A 19,647-nucleotide genomic window follows, 5' to 3' on the forward strand; every position below is an offset into this window, starting at 1 on the left:
GAAAAAAAGTAACGCGACCGCACCGCATTTTCTTGTTAGTAACGGTAATGGCGTTGTAACGATAGAAAGAGTAATTAGTTAGATTACTCGTTACTGAAAAGTCGTTAGTAACGCCGTTACTTGTAACGCCGTTATTCCCATCACTGAGCGTCACACAGTTACTGCCGGTTTGCACATCATTGATGGAAATTTCCCACCCCACCACATTCCAAAGGAGCTCTGTTGGATTGAGATCAGGTGACTACGGAGGCCATATTAGTACAGTGAACTCAGATTTGAGACATGTTGAGTTATCCTGTTGGAAGCAGCCAGTAATGAGTACACTGTGTTCATTAAGCGGTGGACACCTTCAGCAGCAATCAGGTAGGCTGTGGCATTTAAGCAACACACGGTCTTGATACTAAGGTGCATAAAATGTACCAAGACAATATTCATCACATCATTATGCCACCAACAGCCTGAGCCATTGACTCAAGGTAGGATGGATCCATACCTTCATGTTGTTTAAATCCAGATTCTGACTCTGCCACCTGAATGTCGCAGCGGAAACTTTGTGTTTTCAGTCTTCTGTTGTTCCATTTTGGAGAGCCCATGGAAACTCTAACTTCAGTTCCCTGTGCTTAGCTGAAAGGAGTGCCACCTGGTGTGGTCCTCGGCTGCTGTAGTCTGTCTCCTTTGTTGTGCATTCAGAGATACCTTGATTGCTATGAGTGGTTATTTTAGTTACTGCTACCAAATTCTCCATTGACTTCTGGCATCAACAAGATATTTTCAGCCAGAGAACCACTGCTCGCTGGATTTTTATATAGTTTATGAAATACTCAAACCATCCCACCTGGCATCAACAAAGGTGCCACATTACATGTAATTTATATTACAAGTTATTGTTAAATATAAATACAAACAGAATTCCAAGATATTTTTTAAGTAACTCAACAATAGGTTTGTGTGTCAACTGTAACTGTACACCTGTAATAACTTCAAGAAAACAAAAAACTATCAGGTATGGTCTATTACAATCACTTCAATTATCTGGAGTGCTGTTTCTGTTCCTGCCTGTTGAAGCAGTTATACGTTATAATCATGAATATATTTAATCAAGAACAATGGTGCTGGAATTGATTTTATGACCGTATAATTTTACCCCGAGAGACGGGTTGGTTTGCAACACTTGGCTTTATTTAAACTGTATCAGCCAAGAGCTTTCAGCCTCTGTGGAACGGAGACTGTCATCAGCCTAATAAGCATTTTCATGTTATTCTCACAAATACCATTATGCTGTGGCCAATGAAACGTGTTCTTTTAATAATTACTTTTATGTAGCGCTTCAATATTATGTGGCTTTAACAATGATACATTAAAATTTTAATTTCCTTTAATTCTCATTTTTAATGGGCTGGGCAACGTTGGGCAGATTGATAGAAAATTGATTAGGAAAAAGCATTAAGAAGCCTGAAAATGATGAGGCTCAAATTTTCCTTGATTTCTCCTCTCATCCAATCAGGTGGAGCTGTAAGCTTTACAGTGTAATGTCGACAGTTCCCGTATAAATATAAGCTGAGAGAAAGTTGTGTGTTGTAGATGAGCCTGATTATCTAACTTTGTGAAGCTCATTTTAGTCTCCGCTTGCAACAGCAGATCAAGCCAGCAGCGTTGGAAAGGTTTTAACCATGGCTCTAATCCCTGCCCTGCTGAGAGTCAGCAGAATTGGAAGGGAGCGTGTGTGTGTGTGTGTGTGTGTTTGTTTGTTAATGTGAGACTGAGGAAATGGTAGGGCTAAACAGTGAAAGCGATTTGAGAGAAAAAAGGAGGAGAAATTAATAAATGTAATGAGGATATATGATGAACAGAAGTAGTTCTGTGGTTAATTAAACATATAGAATTGGAACTATTAGCGACTTTTCTTCATGAAAAAAAAAAAGATTTACCACATATTTTCGGAATTAATTAGCAGATTAAAGTGTGCTCCGGATAATAGTGAAAAATCCTAGAGGTTGGAGGTTGGGGGAGTCATTCTCTGAGGTGAAAGCGATACAGAAAGGTAAGGCACTTATGCCACAAAAGGGCTCTTTAGAGGTTGAGAACTGTTCCCATGCAGAAGCCCTTGAAGCCGACATTACTGTGGTGGAGGACCATGGTGGTCCCAAGCCATATTAATTAGTGCTTCTGGCTGCAGCGCCTGTAATGAAGCTGGAGTTTTTGGAGCTGAGGCAATGCAAGTGCAAGAGAGAGACCTTCCTGTCATCTGCAATCGCTGCTGAGGGGGAAACATGCTGTCCGTAGATGCCTCTGCAAGCGTCAGAAGCACATGTGAGAAACCGCTACGCCAAATGTAAAATTAGCAGAGGAGGGTTGCTTCTGTAAATAATGAGTATATATTTGAAAAGTAGCACAGTTTGATGATACTGGGGTCATTCTTATCCATACTAAAATGCAATCAAAAGAAAAGATCAGAGGAGACTCAAACTGGTTTATTAAATATGACAATGAGTTCACTGTACTCAGATGGCCTACAGAGTCAGAGGATCTGAAAGTTGCCACAACTGTGTGATGCTCTCATATCAATATGGACCAAAATCTCTAAAGACTAGTGTGTGTATGTTTTATATTGCAACTGACTCCCAATAACAATCTCTTTCACATTTCTTTTCACAACTATGACAGTAAAGTACTGGGTACTACATGATGGGTACACTATCTGTAAAACAGATAGTGTACCCATCATGTAGCATCATGGCATCATGTGTATCCATCATAGTATGGGAAAACTGAAAAACAGAAGAAAAAAGAAAACCCTCATAAATCAAACTGGAATATGACAGATTAAAAAAAACCTTGTATAAACCAGTCAAGTTGCAGTTTACAATATATCCATCTCTGCTCTGCCCCTGTGTTATGCTACTGAATAGTCCCAAGATGTTTGCTGCATGTTATGACGGCACAGTGAAATTGATGTGTGACCTACTATTTATAAAATGTCAAAATTCATTATTTTCCTGTTAGAAATATGTGAAAAATGTCTTTATGATTAGTATCTGAATTCAAAACTTAGGGGGAAAATTATTTTGTGATCTTGACCTCGCTCGATCGGGAAATTCTAATCAGTTCATCTATGAGTCCGACTGACTCTTTTTGTGCCAGACTTATTGAAATTCCCTCCAGGCATCCTTGATAAATCCACAAGGACGGAGCAGAAGCGAGGCCACACAACCTTGACCTTTGACCAACAAAATCAAATGAATTAATATTTGAGTCTAACTTTGATGCCAACAAAGAAGTTCCCTTGAGATGTTCCTAATATAAAGGTGTCTGAAGTGAACATAGTGCTCGCCGCCAGAGCACGAAGGCATAAAAATGTTCTTTTTTTAAGGCCAGGCACTGAGAAACCTAGCTTTAATAAAACTCTCTGCTGTGTCTGTTCTTTCGCAACAGTAGAAAGAAGTTGTGAACCTAACATTAACACGGCTTTTAGGTTGACATGTCCAACTTGTTGCCTGGATACACAGCCAGGAGTCTAGGAGAAAGCCACGTTTTTGGAAGGTGCTGATCAGGTAGGCCACAGTTTATTTTTGCTGCAAACTGAAATGAATGAAAAGGTGAGAGAGTTTGCTGGATGCACAGCTAAATCACTGTAAAGCTATGCGTTGAGTTGCTTTGGCTGTTGCAGCGACTCATTTTATGGACTCAAATTGTTATTTAATAAATTGTAATTATACAACCACTAAGAACAGCTATTAATAACACAAGGCTTTTGTTCAGACCTCTCAAGTGGGCAGTTTTCTTCTATCAGTAACAGCGATCGTATATGTTTGGTGTTTTAGACAAAACCAGTAATCTGAAAACACAACCTCTGATTTCTGGGATATATAAAAAGTGTAAATTACTCATATACATTTTTAAATGATTTTTTTTCAAACACACTATCAATCTAACTGTAATCAGATATTTTTTAATACATTCATTAATGCATTGTTACAGATCAGTCAATGAAGAAACTTATCAGAGGCTGCGGTGATAGATGGATGGCTGGAAAATATAAAACGATAGCGGCTGAGGCCTGCGTGAGCTAAGTGAAGGAAAACAGCAGTTCTGCCGGCTGCTTTTTCCAGCACACATCGATCCAGCTACTTATTAGTCTAATGAGCGCTCTGTGTGATGATATACTAGGGCTATTACAACTTCTCAGCTGCATGCTCAACAGTATAGAGCTGAAAAAAACAGACACTCTGGGTTTTGCTTTATGGTCCATATCTTGGTTTGGTTTTATTAATGACATGATAACTGCTAAGTAAATTATTCATAAATGATCACTGATCTCATGTTTAAGGAAGCATAGCTTTGATCAAAGAGTGGTGATTTCTGTTGGCCATCCTTTTTAAAAGGCTGCCTACGAGGAATGATCAAAGCCCACTTGTGTTAATGCATTTGTAGGTAAGGAGTCATCTCAAAACCTGGTTTACCGTGGGCAAAGCATTAGTTTTATTTGATTTTTTTCATTTTCCTCACAAATCACATGCATTCATTTTGGTTTTCCAGAACATTTTTCCTCTGGCTGTCCACATGCATCCCCTTGAGTGGCTTTTTGCCCCACCAAGAGTGTCCTCCCGACAGTTTAGGATACAAAGCCTTACAGCTTTGCCACTTTCACAGCTCTGTACCTGAGGATTATGGAAATAACAACCAGTGCACAGTTTACGGAGATGTGCTCGGATGTAGTCCTCCAACAGGACAGCAAGCTCCGTCTGCAAGCCTGTGTTCAATAGTGGTTGCCTGACCGGTCATTGCTTAAAAATGTGAAATTGGAAAAAAGGATGGAGGAACAACAACAACAAAAACAGAGCACATATCAAAGGATGGAGATAAAGCACACATGATGGGTGCAGTGGACATGTTTGATGTTTTTTAAGAGTTCAAAATGTTAAATGATCACCAGTTAACATTTTACAGTTTGCTTCACATATTTTTCAGATTGCCTCTGAGGCCTGGTAAACAGTGACAACATGTAGGCATACATCTGCAAAACTCTGCACAGCACTAATGCAGAATCAATTCTGTATCACGCTGGTGTCTTTAGAGGAAAGAGTCACTGCAAAATCTGTGCAAAGTTCCTCTGATTGATCACTTTTATCATAGATTTTTATCCTGATAGCTCAATTAATCACCTCGGCCTCAAGGCGCACTGAAGCTGTTCTGGTGGCATTTGATGGATCAGCGTGTTACCATGTCAAATATGTGTAGTTCATGGTGAAATATTTCTAACTACAGACTTAAGAAGCTGAACAAAGACTCGTGGAAGGGAATGGACTTCATTAAATATTAAATCACACACAAAAAAGTAAATTGTGAGCTCCTCATCCTTTACATCACACCACAAACAATAACCTAAGATGCAGTGGTTAACCCATAGACTGTATATAAAGGATGGATATGACATAGATGGTTGCTCTTGGATTTCTGTTTTTAAACTGTTAACATTAGCTTTTTGGCTTCCATCATGTTTCAGACAAGAGGGAGGGTGGAGTGCTAAGTTATGAGCATGTAGACACCATAAAAGACTAACTAGAATTTTCTACATAATAAAACTGAAGCCCAAACGTCTCAGATGATCTGTCCCACATGGCGAGTCATTTTTTTATTTTTCAGATAAATCCAATAAAAAATGCTCCGCAAGGCAACAAAACTTCAGGGACTTGAATTAGTGGAAGTGAACCCAAGCAGACAGCGATGAGCTACAGATCCCTGTCTGGGGGCCACCTAGCAATCAAAGCAGCTACACCCCTAAAAATAAGACTTATCAGTAAATGCACAGTACGAATCAGTTCAAAAGATTATAATCAACAGTGCGGTATGAAAACTATTCATTAAGATCAAAATTATGCAAAGATGTTTTCTAATTCTTTCTATTTCTTACTCAGACATTTTAACACGGGAGTTTTGTCTTGTTATCGGTGCCTCAAGTGGTCAGTAGAGGAAGTGCAGTTTTTGCACCAGTGGCTTTACTTTTCAGCCCCAGTGGTTACTTGTTGGGTTCAAAGTATGGTTGGAAAAGCATCAATGATGGCACCACAGCCCTCCAGAAGGACCTTCACCATGATGAAAATGTAGAAATCGCACATCCTTTACTCCAAAGAAGCAGAGTGATAATGTGTGACTAATAACTAGACTACTGTCCGAGGCAACGATGAAAGATCTACAAGCTCCTTTGTGTGCTGAAGACTCATTTGAAGTATTTCTGATTAAAATAATATTTTTTGCAACTAGCACAGCGGTGTTAAATTCATGTTCAAAATCTCTCTGCTGAGAGAGAACATTTTACTTAACCAGACCCTTTTTTGAAAGCAACTCCAGAAATTAATTAAAATAGCATGGCGTGAGTGATAGAAAAATTGAATAGGAAATAAGGGGGGAAAAAAAGAAAAGCTACAAAAGCTTTGTTCTGGCATAATGCCCGGCTGCCCCTTGAGTTGTTTCTGGCACTGTGTGAACAGGATTCACAAGCTGAGACTTCCATGCTGTGACACGCAACGACCTAGAGGTTGTATTTGCAGACTCCAGAGAACGAACTCTTTTTCAGTTCGTCAGATTAGCGGGTTAATCAAACAATCGGCAGTTGTTTGGATGTACAATAGAAAATAATAGATTATTCATTACAGAGGCAGACTTTCTGAAGATATCCGCCAGGGATGAGGATCAAGCTGGTGACAGTGTGTGTCTGTCTACAAGCCTACAAATGAGAGATTTTTTGTTATCGTCCCCAAAATGTATTAGAAAAGAAAAAAAGAAAACTCAACCGATAAATGCCTTTCTTTATGAGCTTCACGGCATTTTATACCAGCATGTTTCCAGAGGGCAAGAAGAAGAAACCACGATGTTCTTAAGACCACCAGGTCATCGCTAAATGCAAAAGTCCTAAATTTAAAAGAGCACAAAGATCCCAGTGGCTGTCATTTATCTATTCAATGATACACTTGGCCTCTGAAAACAAGTAAAATAATCACAATGTCAGCATTATTCTTAAGTTGTGAAGGAAAAAAACGGTTGTGTGATAATTTTCTCATTATTAAAGGACGGCGGGGAAGACAGAAAACACTCGATCCTGTCTGGAAGACAGCGTTTGCCAAGAGCGTGGTTCTCCCACATTAAGCAATTATTCATACAGACTTTGATGTGTATTGTCAGACTGACGGCCAGGCAGACTTAAAGCTTCTCTACGCTCCACTGACTCCATCAACCAAAAACAACTGAGGTTCAGCAGACCACGCAGAGCACCTTACTGTCAATCGTCCACAGCTAAAACAGAATAAGGCTTCAGTTATTAAGCTCTAGTGCCTCAAAAGGCTTTCCACCTGGAAGTCAGTATGGACGTGTATTTTTCTTTTTAGGAAACTCTTGCGTGAAAGATCCACAAGTAATGAATCTACATGCATGCATGCACAGAAACTGCACACCACATCTACAGGGCTAACGCTAAGATATATTTGCTAAGAAGTAGAAGTTTGAATAGAATCTGTAAGAATTTTTACTTAAGATCAAATCCTTTTGAATCCTCACTCAACCTATACCAACAACAGTCACACTGATTGAAAGCACAAAAAAATGTTATCTATGGAAACATTTTGTGAGCTCAATATCATCGATATTTTCAGATTTCTTGTAACAGAACATTTTTATCCATCTGATGGCCTGCCCACACCAAAACCCTGTATCTAAACAGCTCTGAAAGGATTGTCACGAAACAGGTGCCCGGCAACTGAATCCTTTTCCTCTAACACCACCCCGAGGTTGACATTTGTGGTTTTGAGTGTCTCGACAACAATTGGATTTCTGTGATATTTGGTGCAGACATTTATTTCACCCTCAGGATGACCTGTAATAACTTTAGTAATGCTCTGAATGTTGGTGCTGTCACCAGGTCCACATTTCTGTTTTTCTCATCTCCTTTGATCAAAAACCGGCAAAACATATTACACCCACACTCGATAAATGTACACGTTTAGCAAACAGCATATCAGCACTGTCCTCGTGAGCTGATGTTTAACTGCCACTGAATGTCCTGCTGTATTCGATAAGAACAAATATATTTTAGTGTCTTTCTCTGTATGACGTGCGCAGTAATAACAGTCTTTGTACATTTGCACCATTGCTTAGACACAGGGTCTGCACTACAAAGTAAGCTCAACATACCCAGGATATCTTCTAGTTATCAGAGTTTACTAAGCCTAATAAATCGTAGAGATTCAAGGAGGGTATAAATTTATGATGATTTATTAAACACGGCAAAATAGCATGTGAGTGCAATCGCCAAAAAGGGGTCTGGTTAGCTTTAAGGGTGATTTACAAAAGTGCCGCTGTTTTCTACGCACATTTCAATACCAAGGGCAAAAAACAGGCTTTTTCCTGGGTTTAATATCAGTGCAATTAGCGGCAAACTGCATGTCGTAAACATTAAAATTGGTTTGCACGCCTGATTTAAATATTCTCCTTCTTATATTTTGTGCCTTGAGGAAGGAGCTGCCTTGTATGGATATGCTAAAGGCTCAGACAAAAAATCTATGAGTTCCCACCTTGTATGTGCAATCTTTTCACTGAGCTCTCTATATAAATAACGACAGTACCCAGTTTACACTACTGCAACATGTTAGTAAATCTGGCCCTTAGTGCTTTAATGAGTAGCCAACTAGTACATGCTAACGGTACAGTACTGTTTGACCATCTCATCATTCTGTTGGCTCTAAAATTAAAAAGGTAGGATGGCTTCAGAAGGTGTAGTAGGTACAAAAGAACAAATAAACAAACTGGTCATTTAAGTCTGCTAGGTGTTGCCAGGCAACCTGATAGGGTTTTAATGTATCAAACATAACTAAAGTTTTGTGGACATAAAATAGATGTGTTGAAATCAAAAAATGATACAGTAGATGCATAAATGTTTTTTTTTAATCATTTTAGCTTCTTGATATAGGTGGCTGCTAGGCTACATGAAAATATCAAAATATCTGACATAGATAAGAATCTTCAGGGGCCTAAGATTCCCAGAATTTTTGGAGCAGGTGTCGGCTAAGCGAACAGACAAAAACAGGTATAGAAATTAGTGTACTGCAGTAAGATTAAAGATATTTAAGCTGCAGTCCATTTACGGTACAGCTCTGGGATCCTAGATAACACATGTATCTGCTGTGCAGAGCTTCTATTTGAAAGGGTGATCCAATCAGAAGAAAGCTGGTTTAAAAGGAGAGCAGCTAAAACAGCTTGTTTCAGACTGCGGATGGTGTGAAAAGCTTCAACAAGGCTCAGTATGAGATAAATAAAACTGCAAATAATCTCTAGTAGTGTGCAAGAATAAATATATGCATAGTAATGAGAATAACTGGTCCCTTTTAAGGTTGACCTCTGCATTTTGTCACACAAAGATGCTTTTTCTGGGAACACTGTAGGAACATGTATGATGGCACTTGTCTCACCAGTAATTTTAAAGCGAGTCTGTATTTGTCTTAAAACCTAAGCGAAGAAAAAAATAGTAGTAGCCTGGGGACATTTCTGCATATTTAATGAGTCTTGTCCCCTGCAGTACCGCTTGTTTAATTCATAGTGCAGATTACCATTAGAAATGAAAAGTTTCAGACAGTTAAAACTGCTCTTGAATAAATAAGAACCTTAATTCCCTGCTAGCAGTAATCTGTGACTTTATACCACCCACTATGCTTTAGCATTTGGATGCTTTTAAGTATTTTCTGTTTTCTGCTTGCTGCTAGCAGATTTATTTTACAAACAAACATGCCCGAGGACCTTCATTTGCAGAGATGGAGTTTGTCATGTTATTTTCATGATGAAATTAACTGTTCCAACAACTGGTTTGTAAATGAAACTCTATTGATCACAAAAAAAAAAAAAAAGAAAAAACGTAACAAGGCTTAAATGGCTTCTCCGTCGGTTTCTTGCTTGGGCAGCCTTTCCAAGAGTCTGCGATTGTGAAATGAAGCCTCTGAAATCAATATGTGCCAAAGTCAATTTTTGCTCATTATCATCCAGATCCTGGGTGTTATTAGGAGTCAATACCTGGAAAATGCCTTCATCAACAAATACTGGGCTCGCACAAAGTAGCTGTGTTCAACTAAACATCATAATTAACACACAAGATGTCTCTGAGAATGAGCGCCCACAGTCAATGAGAGGAATTAGTATGAGTCTGTCACGTTAACATAGCCAAACTGGGAATGCTTTTCAGGCACTTTCATCAGAACACACAGATTTATTGCGTTTTTAAATGTCCAAATATGGACTTTCTATTCCAATATATGTATGAGAACAATAAAGATGTAAGGAAGTCATTTCAAATACAAACCAGACAAATCCTTTTTAATTGGGCATGTAATTAAATAGTAAATCAAATAAGATGAAAAATCAACTCTGTTAACACGGATGCCCTCGGAGCTGAGCGCAGTGCAGCTTTAGAAAACACAGACAAAGGCAAACACGTGCAAACAGAGAAAACATTTTGCCAATCTTGGAAAGAAAAAAAAATCGCAGTGTGAGAAAAGGGTTGGAATTTGTTTAGCCAAGTGTTATGAATTCATTCAAGTGAGGATCCAAATGCAGACACTGGAGACAAGTCTAACCTAAGAAAAAGATGAAAGCTGAGAGATGAACTGCAAAACCAAACTGATGGCTTGGCAAGGTATGTTAGGCTTAAAATCAGAGCTTTCAGTATCATTAAAGTAAATATTGTTTCACCTTCACGTCACTAGAGGAACCAACACTGTATACCTTACAGTGAACGTAAAACTGCAAATTTTGCACAGATTCTTTCCCCAACAATATCCAGAGCATGATAAAAATTCACATTACTTTCACTAATGAAGCAAAACAATCTGAAATATTACAGAAGTGCAAAATGCACTGTAAAATCACAGGAATTTTCATGCACACAGTAGGTGATGCACAAATTAATGTTTCTATGTTTGATACTAATCTGCTTGCCAAATTTGTTTTATGTTGCTGGAATTGAAAATTATAGTCATGTTGGAAAAATAAAGTGTGCACTGAGCCAAAAAAGAAAAAAAAATCTGATTATGAATTCACAATTCATAATTTTCTGCAGTCAAACGATGCATCAAAACCTCTTTTTTTATGAGAGCTCACACAGAGCCTGAAGGAACCTGGGTTAACGAAGAAAACTGGCAATCATCGCGATACCCTTTATCTCTGACTGGCATTTCAGGTCTTATCAAGCCAGGTAAGGCAAAGCAAGTCTGGCTATGTTGAACTTCATAGTATAACCCTCTGGTATAAACAAAACTAAACCCACTGAGGCACAAGGAGGTCAAAGAGAAGGTAAAACACACAAACTGGCTGGTGTAGAGAAGAGAAGCACAGGAAAAATAGCACCTGAAACAACTGAATGCTACAGGATACTTGGACTGTGTGCCGTGCAAATCCTGAAAGAAAAAACAAAAAAAGCTTCAGTTTATTTAGCAGTTCATTTAGCAGATGGTGGCTAAACAAATGCCACACTCATTAAAACTGCAGTCTGGCATTTGCTGTGTGAAATAACACCTCTGATCTTGTTCTTGCACTGAAATTAATGCTTCATTTTGTTAAAGGCCTTTTAATGTTGACAACACTGCCGTCAGGTCAGTTTGTGTGTTGGAGAAATCAAAGCTACAACCAACACGTTCTCACTCCCTAAGCGTAATCCCTTGGTCCTCTGTGCTCAGATGGGAGTCTAATGGCTTTGCGTTTCCCTGATGAGCATCAGCGATAAATAGAAATTCTTTGTTTCCTGTGAGTTGCTTGCAACTTTACCAAGCCTACATTTGAATTTATACTTGCTCTCAGCCTGTTAAACCCCACCAGGACTGCAGTAGAAATAAGAAAACCTAAAGCTGTCTTTTAAACATTAATTTAGTGGATTATACTTGATCAGAATCTCCCGCAGGGCTCTCATAATGATAGAGTTGTGATATTGATGAATCTGATAACTCACACAGTCGGTATTCATGACAGCTTTATTTCCTGGCTTTGAATAAGCTAAACTTTATTAATGTAAAGTAACAGATCCTGTCCAGTCTTACTGGCCAAAATATTGAACACACACATTCATCGAGTGCTTTTAACTCTTAACTACCGTTCGATGCGTTTCCGCTCTCACACACACTCACGCCGCTGTTTTATTTGCAGCAGCTGTGTTACTTTCATTCTATATTATGTGTTTAACATCATCTTATTTTTCTTTTATTTAAGTTTTATATTTCCTTAAAAAATCTCCTGCTCTGCTGCAAGTACACTTATTGATGTTGTTTATTATGTTATTTATGTGAAATAAATGTCCCGTTAAGCATTGCTATAGCAGTGGTTGTTTTCCAGCTTCAAAACACTTGGAGGAAATCCTCTATCAAGTTTGTCTCTCCATCACTGGGCTTACTCTGGTGCCACAACAACAAAGTAAAGCCAAAGTTGTGACCTACTGGCCTGTCTTTTTTTACTTTTTGTTGTTGTTTTGTTTGTTTCAAGGCTGTCGGCTCAGGTCAGGGTGCAGAAAGACATGGTTGGAGCCTGGTCAAATGTCACAGGAATGAAAACTCTATCAAGCCGCTTCAGCAGTACACTGACACCCTGCTCCTGGACAAATGTGTCTGAGTGGAAGGACTTTTAGTAACTATTAAGTGTTGGCTGGAGCCCATGTAGACGCGTATGTGTTTTATGATTACACATCTATACAGCACAGAGAGTCAGATGTACCCTGGATGCCACCAAGGATCTAAACTTTGGTTTAACACAGAGGTGTCTAACCTCTTATGAAACAAGTCAAGCCTGTCTGAGAAAATCTACAGAAATGTAAAAGCTGATATATGATAAAAGGCATTTCTAAGGTGGAGCTGTAAAACAGAAGCTGTTTGCAAGCAGATCAAAAGCTGATCATCTGTCATTACTGGTCTGCTCTTTGACTTGATGAGTTTCATGTCATAGAAAAAAAGACTGATACAAACTTTGCTGCCAAGCTCAATTTTCATCTTCTGCAGTTGGTTTACTTTAATTCCAGCAGCACACTTTAGAAATTGACCTTCATACCAAGTGTTGCCCTCGAGTTTATTAAAATGTTATTTTTCAGTTTGAGAATCTCATTCTCAACAACACAGCTATCCAGGTATCAGTACTTGGACCAGATAGGAAACACAGATAACTGATGGTAAAAATGGTAGGCCCTCTGACCACCACCAGTAGGCAACGGGTGAAGTGTGTTGCCCAAGGACACAATGACCAAGACTGTCAGAGCCGGGGCTCGAACCGGCAACCTTCCGATTACAAGACGAACTCCCAACACAATTAATGCAAAGTCAGTAAAATGCCTCATAAATCTAAAGTATTTCCCCTGAAGTTAAAGTAATGGAACTACATCACTTCCAGCTCAATTTCCAGCTGGACGTGTGGATATTCTGCATATTTAGAAAATTTAGGAAAGTCTTTGAATTCAGACAACCGCTCAGTGAATTACTACTACTAACAGCAACAACAACAATAGATGTCCTTAGCCATTAGATGTATGTGTGCAACAACAGATGTGTGCCTTCATCATATGTCTCCAACAGAATAACTACAGTAATCTCTATAGACATCTGGAATAGATGAAACATCCTTTATTACAGTCTTTCATGTCTAAAATCTTAATACACTGTGCTTGCTTGTGAATGATAAAATAATCATTAGACTGGTCCAGAAAGTCTTTGAGTGTATGACCATTTTAGTGGGGAAATCAATCCTGTAGGTTCTGACCACAGTTTTTAAATGCGGCTTGATGCCAACCCTTTGTTGAAACTGCAACATTTACACTGAAGTAAGACAGAGCCTATGGATTTTAACATGGCCCTCTTGAGCACACTTCCATATTTATATTCTCCTTTGACTGTAGCAGAACAGCTTTGGATCATTCACGGTGAAAATAATCCTTATTAACTGTATCTTATACTTGTCTTTGGTCCCCTCAGCTGCTCCACTTTCTGATTTAGCTCTTCTTCCTTTAAAACACCCACCAGAACAAGCCAAGACAAGTGTTTCAGTTACTTTTTAACCTACTCACACTGTGTAAACAGGCTTAGTAGGAGTTTGAAGAAAAAAGGTGGTACAGAGACAAAACCCTATGGACCTGCGAACAGACACAAGTCAATAACACCATAATACGAAACATACCCAAGACGCAAATCTTTGACAGGAGCCCATTGTTCCAACTGTTAAAAAATGTGGTTTAAAATGATGAATTGTCCATTCATGTTTATTTATCCATACTCTTCCGCTTATCCAATTCAGGGTCGTGTGGGTGGGGGGAGCCCATCCCAGTTACAATAGGACCAGCCTGTCACAGGGCTAACACGTGGATCTGTTTTTTTCTTATTTTCTAAACGTTTAATGCATATTATGGCCTACAAAGACCACCATCAGTTTGTGCACAGTGCACTCTGGCTCAGTGACGTACACTGGGTGCACTCTGTCCTTGAACAATAGTTATAATCTATGCAATGAGAGAGTAGTACTGCATTTCCAGTCAAAAGGGGAAAATAAAGGAGATTAACATCAGTTTTTACAGTTTTCCTGTCAATATGAAGAGGAGAACGAGTGGGAAGATGTTCCAAAAGACCATTGGCTGTGTTCGTGGCCTTTTTGTCCCGATGCATCTGATTCATTTAGTCGACTCATAAACGCTGCTGGTTTTAAACAGTGATTAAAATTAAACGTACTGCCTGCAATTTTTCTCCCACAAGGAATCGAAACATCCTCAGATAGCAAGTGAAAAACACAAAGAAATGCAAAAAACTGTAACGTCTCGCATCTTTATTGAGCTCTCAGGGGTTAGGTTTGCAGATCTCTTCTCCAATATGCCCATATTAACAGTTAAATAAATCCTACTTACTTACAAGGCTCTATTGTACATGACCAGGGTCCTGCTTACAGCATCTCTATTCCACAAGTTGGCCTCTTCTGTTCATCAAAGCAGGGCCTTTTAACTGTTCCACATTCTCAATTTAAAGCCAGATGTGATCACGCTTTTGAGGCTGTAGCCCCCAAACACGAGCATTTCTCAGCTTGGCTGTATCTGGGTTGTTTTTAAGCTAAAATTAATTTCAACGTTTTTCTTAATCTTTCACCCGTTGTTTTTGGCTATAGTTCACACCAAATGCTTTCTTGGAATAAAGTTATTATTATTAATATTAATACTACTGTATATAGACACACTGGATGCAACCATATGGCAGCAGGCAGATGCTAGCCAGTAATTATGCAACATGTTTATATGTGAACATGAAACAGACTTGAACAAGAAAATAGAGAAGAACTATAATATTGTGGTGGACGCTCATCTCTGAAATTACTGTTAGTGGAGAAGGTTATACCTCTAAGAGCTGCTGACAGAAGATCCCATTGAGTTTTTTTTACTTCTGTGGCCATCTTCAGTTTGATGTACAACCTGAGTAAAGTTCAGTCTGCTTTCTATGTTTGCATGTTCGTCATGCAGATAATAACAAGTTCAAATATCTTGCACGCTGTTGTTTATTTCAGAATGACTTTGAAAACTTTTGTGCATGCCATCCAGTGTAATATAGCAGGTATATAAAATAAGAGTGAGACAGCAAACTTTGCTCACAGTTTTCCATTACATACCAATATCAGAGTTAATGAGTCCAATGAGCCTTCGGAGACCTGTATTATTGATGCTGAAATGCAGCTCTGCTACGCTATCGGTTAACAAGAGATGTGAGCTATCTGTCACAGCACATTTCCTTGGGTCGAATTCAGAAAGCGGAGGCCAGATTGATACAAATAACTACTGTTTCAATTATTCAGGCTCATCACGGCAAAAATGAAGATTGTTCTGACTTTATTACACTGCACTGAGACTGAGGATCAAGGATGAAAGACAGGATGCATATTTAATGCTTGAGCATGACTTTTTTTTAACCCCTTATAGTACTTTACCTTACGTTAAGTTCAAATGAATCCTGTCTCCTAGAAATAGTATGTACATACAGCTATTTTAAACATATAGACAAGCGGCAAATTAAACGGGGGGGAAAAAAGTCCTGTAAGCGGAAAGTGGTAAGTTGACTGTGAAGACCACTGCATATGTTTTTTCATCATTTTCAAACTCATTAAACCATATGGATGGGAGGGATGGTCGTTCTGCAAGAGACCACCTTCATCAGGATAGAAATGTTTCATCACAGAACAACTGAAGACTTCAGATGCAAAAGGCTCTAAACGCCACCTCTGTGAAATATGAGAGAATGATATCAAGTGAAAGCTCTCAGTGCGTAGTACGAGGTAATCAAATGCTCTCGCCTCAAACCCAGCTAAATCCCACACTGAGCCGCTTTCACAACATGGTCTGTTGGCAAAAAACCTCTGAGCAGCACATCCCTATATATGCAAATGCATCTATGTCCAAAGCAAAACCAATCAAAAGACATGAAGCAGGTCATGTGACATTTACCAGGTCAAGTTTCATTTGTAGGTTTGTTCAGACTGTTATCAAATGGTGCTTATTATTTTGTTTATTATTGTTTCATTATAAAGTGTGCTTTTATTTTCTACTATTTCATGTGTACGATTCTGTTTCTATCCTTTGTGATGTTCCAGCTTCATCTTTTATCTTACATTTTTCAACTGTTTTCTATGTCTTGTCAAAACTGGTGTCCTTACCTGTCCAACAACCTTTAATCTAAAATAAGAGTTCACCGGAGAGTCCCCAGGCACTTGGGATAGAGACTCTTTTGGCCCAGACACCCATGGGGAGAAAACATGCAGGTAAGAAACACATTTTTTGCTCTTAAAATGTTTTGCTTATTAAGGTGTGAAATAGTTTTTTTTCCTATCACCTCAGGTAAAAGTTAAATTGTTATTTTTTTGTTGGCCTAACCAAACTTGCCATGCTAAGCTATATTTCTATCCCTAGGACAGAACTTCACCAGTAGCAGCTGGAAGCCTACTAACAAGGAAATACCTACAGAAAAAGTCAAGCATTAAAACAGTATGAAAGTTACCCATGTGTAAATATAGGCTGTTTATCTAAGTAATGAAGAGGCCCGTAATTACAAGTGGTTTCTGCAAAAAAGCACAGGAAGGAAAAAGTGGGTTTCACTGCAAAAGGGAATCAGATTTGTTGCAAAATCAATTATTTGAATTAATTACTTTTTTTTTTTGAGAATAAGACATTTAATACAGCGACTAGTAACCTTTTCATTGAAATGAAAGTGAACTTATTGAACCTGAACATTAAGCTTGATTTTAAAAAAATGCTTATTCAAAACAAAGCCTAGAGGTTTTTGCATATGAAGTCTGATTCGCTGTGTCTGCCTCAGTCTGAGGGGACATGTGGACCCAAACATCGTAACCAAAGGCCCCATAGCCAAAGCATAACGTCTTCTTGACCTAACTGCAGGAGTTGAGTATTATTTTTTCCTCATTTTGCCACCTATCCATATGAACTGTAACTCCAGCTGAATTCTGTTCTTACTAACATAATAAGGAAATAAGGAAATAAGAAAATACATGTTAAGTGACATATTTGGAGAGTCATAGAAATAAACTGAATTCGACTAAAGAAGAGAGGGACCATCTGCCTTGCGCTCAGCACTCAGTTCAAAAGCATCTCTGATAATGTGGGGGTCCATTTGGGCAGCTTGCACATCTGGAAGAATACCACCATTACTAAAAGGTTAATACAGCTTTTAGAGCAATATATACTCCCATCCAGATTGTTTATTTTCTCAGGGAAGGCCTTGCATATTTCAGCAAGAAAATGCTAAACTACATATTGCATCTACTACAGCAGCATGGTTTTGTAGTGTAAGAGTCTGGGTGCTGAACAGGCCTACCTGCAATGTAAACCTTTTGTCAACTGAAAATATTTGGCACATCATAGAACAAAAAAATAGAAACAAAATAATTAGTATAGCTTTGAGGAAGACAGAATAAAGCAAGTTGTAGCACAAGAATGTTAAAAAAAATAAGCAGAAGGGTTGTTTCTATTGCTTTTCATTTAACGTCTTAATCATATTTGGTATTGTTTCTCAAAATATGCAAAGAAACTGAAGTTTTCAGGTAAATGCAATAGAAAATCCCATAACATGTGATATAAACACAACACAAGTGCACAAGTATAAGCGCATGTACAGTAGTTTTAACAATGATATGTTACATCACTATTGTACGATCATTTCTTGCTCTTCTACAGAAAAGTCCGCAGCAACTTCAGAAACAACATGTTGATTAATTTTTTAACAAAACCTCAGTCTTTACTGAACCCTAATCAAAGTGCTTTTGTTTCCTTTGTTGCCAAACCACAGATGGGATGTGAAAACTGAACTCTGTTGGCAATCTTACAGCTTGAACACCCACCATCCCCTCTGACAGCCTCGCAGCACTCGTTCCAAAAAACTTTGCCTCTGAACAGAATCCAGACAGCAGTTACATTTGTAAGCAGAGCATAATTGGGAAAACAATTTAGTAATATATAAATACAACAAGACAGTGTTTGTGCACCTTCTGCTCGGGGATATTAAAAAAATGAAATAAAATATCTATTTTCGTGCCTTGGAGGGACTGTTGTTGTGATTCGGCACTATATAATTCAAACTGAATTGAATACCAAGCAGTTTCTTTACAGGTGCATTCGTCCAAGAAATGTGCACTTTAGGTTACTCAAGGGTACAATTTCCCCCCCCCGTTTTAATCTGCAAACCAGAGTCGAGTGGTTGAAAATTAGCTTGCACTAGTTTGGTGTGAAAATAGTGAGGCTGACCAGTGACATCTTTGCCGGCTTAATCCCCAGACTCAGCAGGAGGCACTAATCCAGCTGGGAACTTGTTTACTCGGGAGTAGATTATTTAGACATCATGTACACCATGTAACCCTTGAGCAATGTATCAAGTGGCTTCAAGGGGATTGCACTGCGGCTGACTCTGTCCACTACAAGAATGCAGTTTGAAAGCTAATGAGCATAAGAAGTGAAATTGAAAAGAAAGTCTCCTGGATGCATTTAGGTCAACCTTTTACATTCTCAACATCCAAATTTTGACACTTCATTTATATTTACAGAATATTTTTGTCATCTTCATTTCACAGAACCGCCATAGCACAAAGAAAGTTCACACATCTGCAGAGCGTTTAGCGAAAGTGCAGGAAATGAATAAAGATTTCAAATGGAGCCTTTTTCAGACAATATTTTTTGTCCCCTGCTCTCTACCTGCTGCGTCAGCTCATCCACTGTGTGAAAATATGCAGAGGTACAAAATGTTTGACTCCGTAAACAGCATTAAATCATATGTGAAGAGGCATGCAAGGTTGGCTACCTGCAGTTTGATAAATAAAATGAAAGCAAAGATGAAAGAAAATTGCAGCGTGTGACATAAAAGCCTGTGAAAGTAAAGTCGAGGAATCTACGAAGGCAACAACCACCCAGCAGTGTTAGAATGTGATATTAAAGCATGTGATACACGCTTACAAAGCGTGTAAAGGATATAAATGATTGATATTCTGACACACATGTATAAAATATGGAGATGGCATCTATCTATCTATCTATCTATCTATCTATCTATCTATCTATCTATCTATCTATCTATCTATCTATCTATCTATCTATCTATCTATCTATCTATC

General features: G+C 38.6%; 1 protein-coding gene across 1 annotated transcript in view; it reads right to left on the bottom strand.

Moving 5' to 3' along the window:
- hs6st3b (heparan sulfate 6-O-sulfotransferase 3b) overlaps positions 1 to 19,647 on the bottom strand; it is a 79,724-nt gene that overhangs the window by 24,254 nt on the left and 35,823 nt on the right. The window lies entirely within an intron of this gene.

Source organism: Haplochromis burtoni, unplaced genomic scaffold, assembly GCF_018398535.1.
Source record: "Haplochromis burtoni strain Fernald_Lab_line unplaced genomic scaffold, NCSU_Asbu1 Contig_48, whole genome shotgun sequence".
NCBI lineage: Eukaryota > Metazoa > Chordata > Actinopteri > Cichliformes > Cichlidae > Haplochromis > Haplochromis burtoni.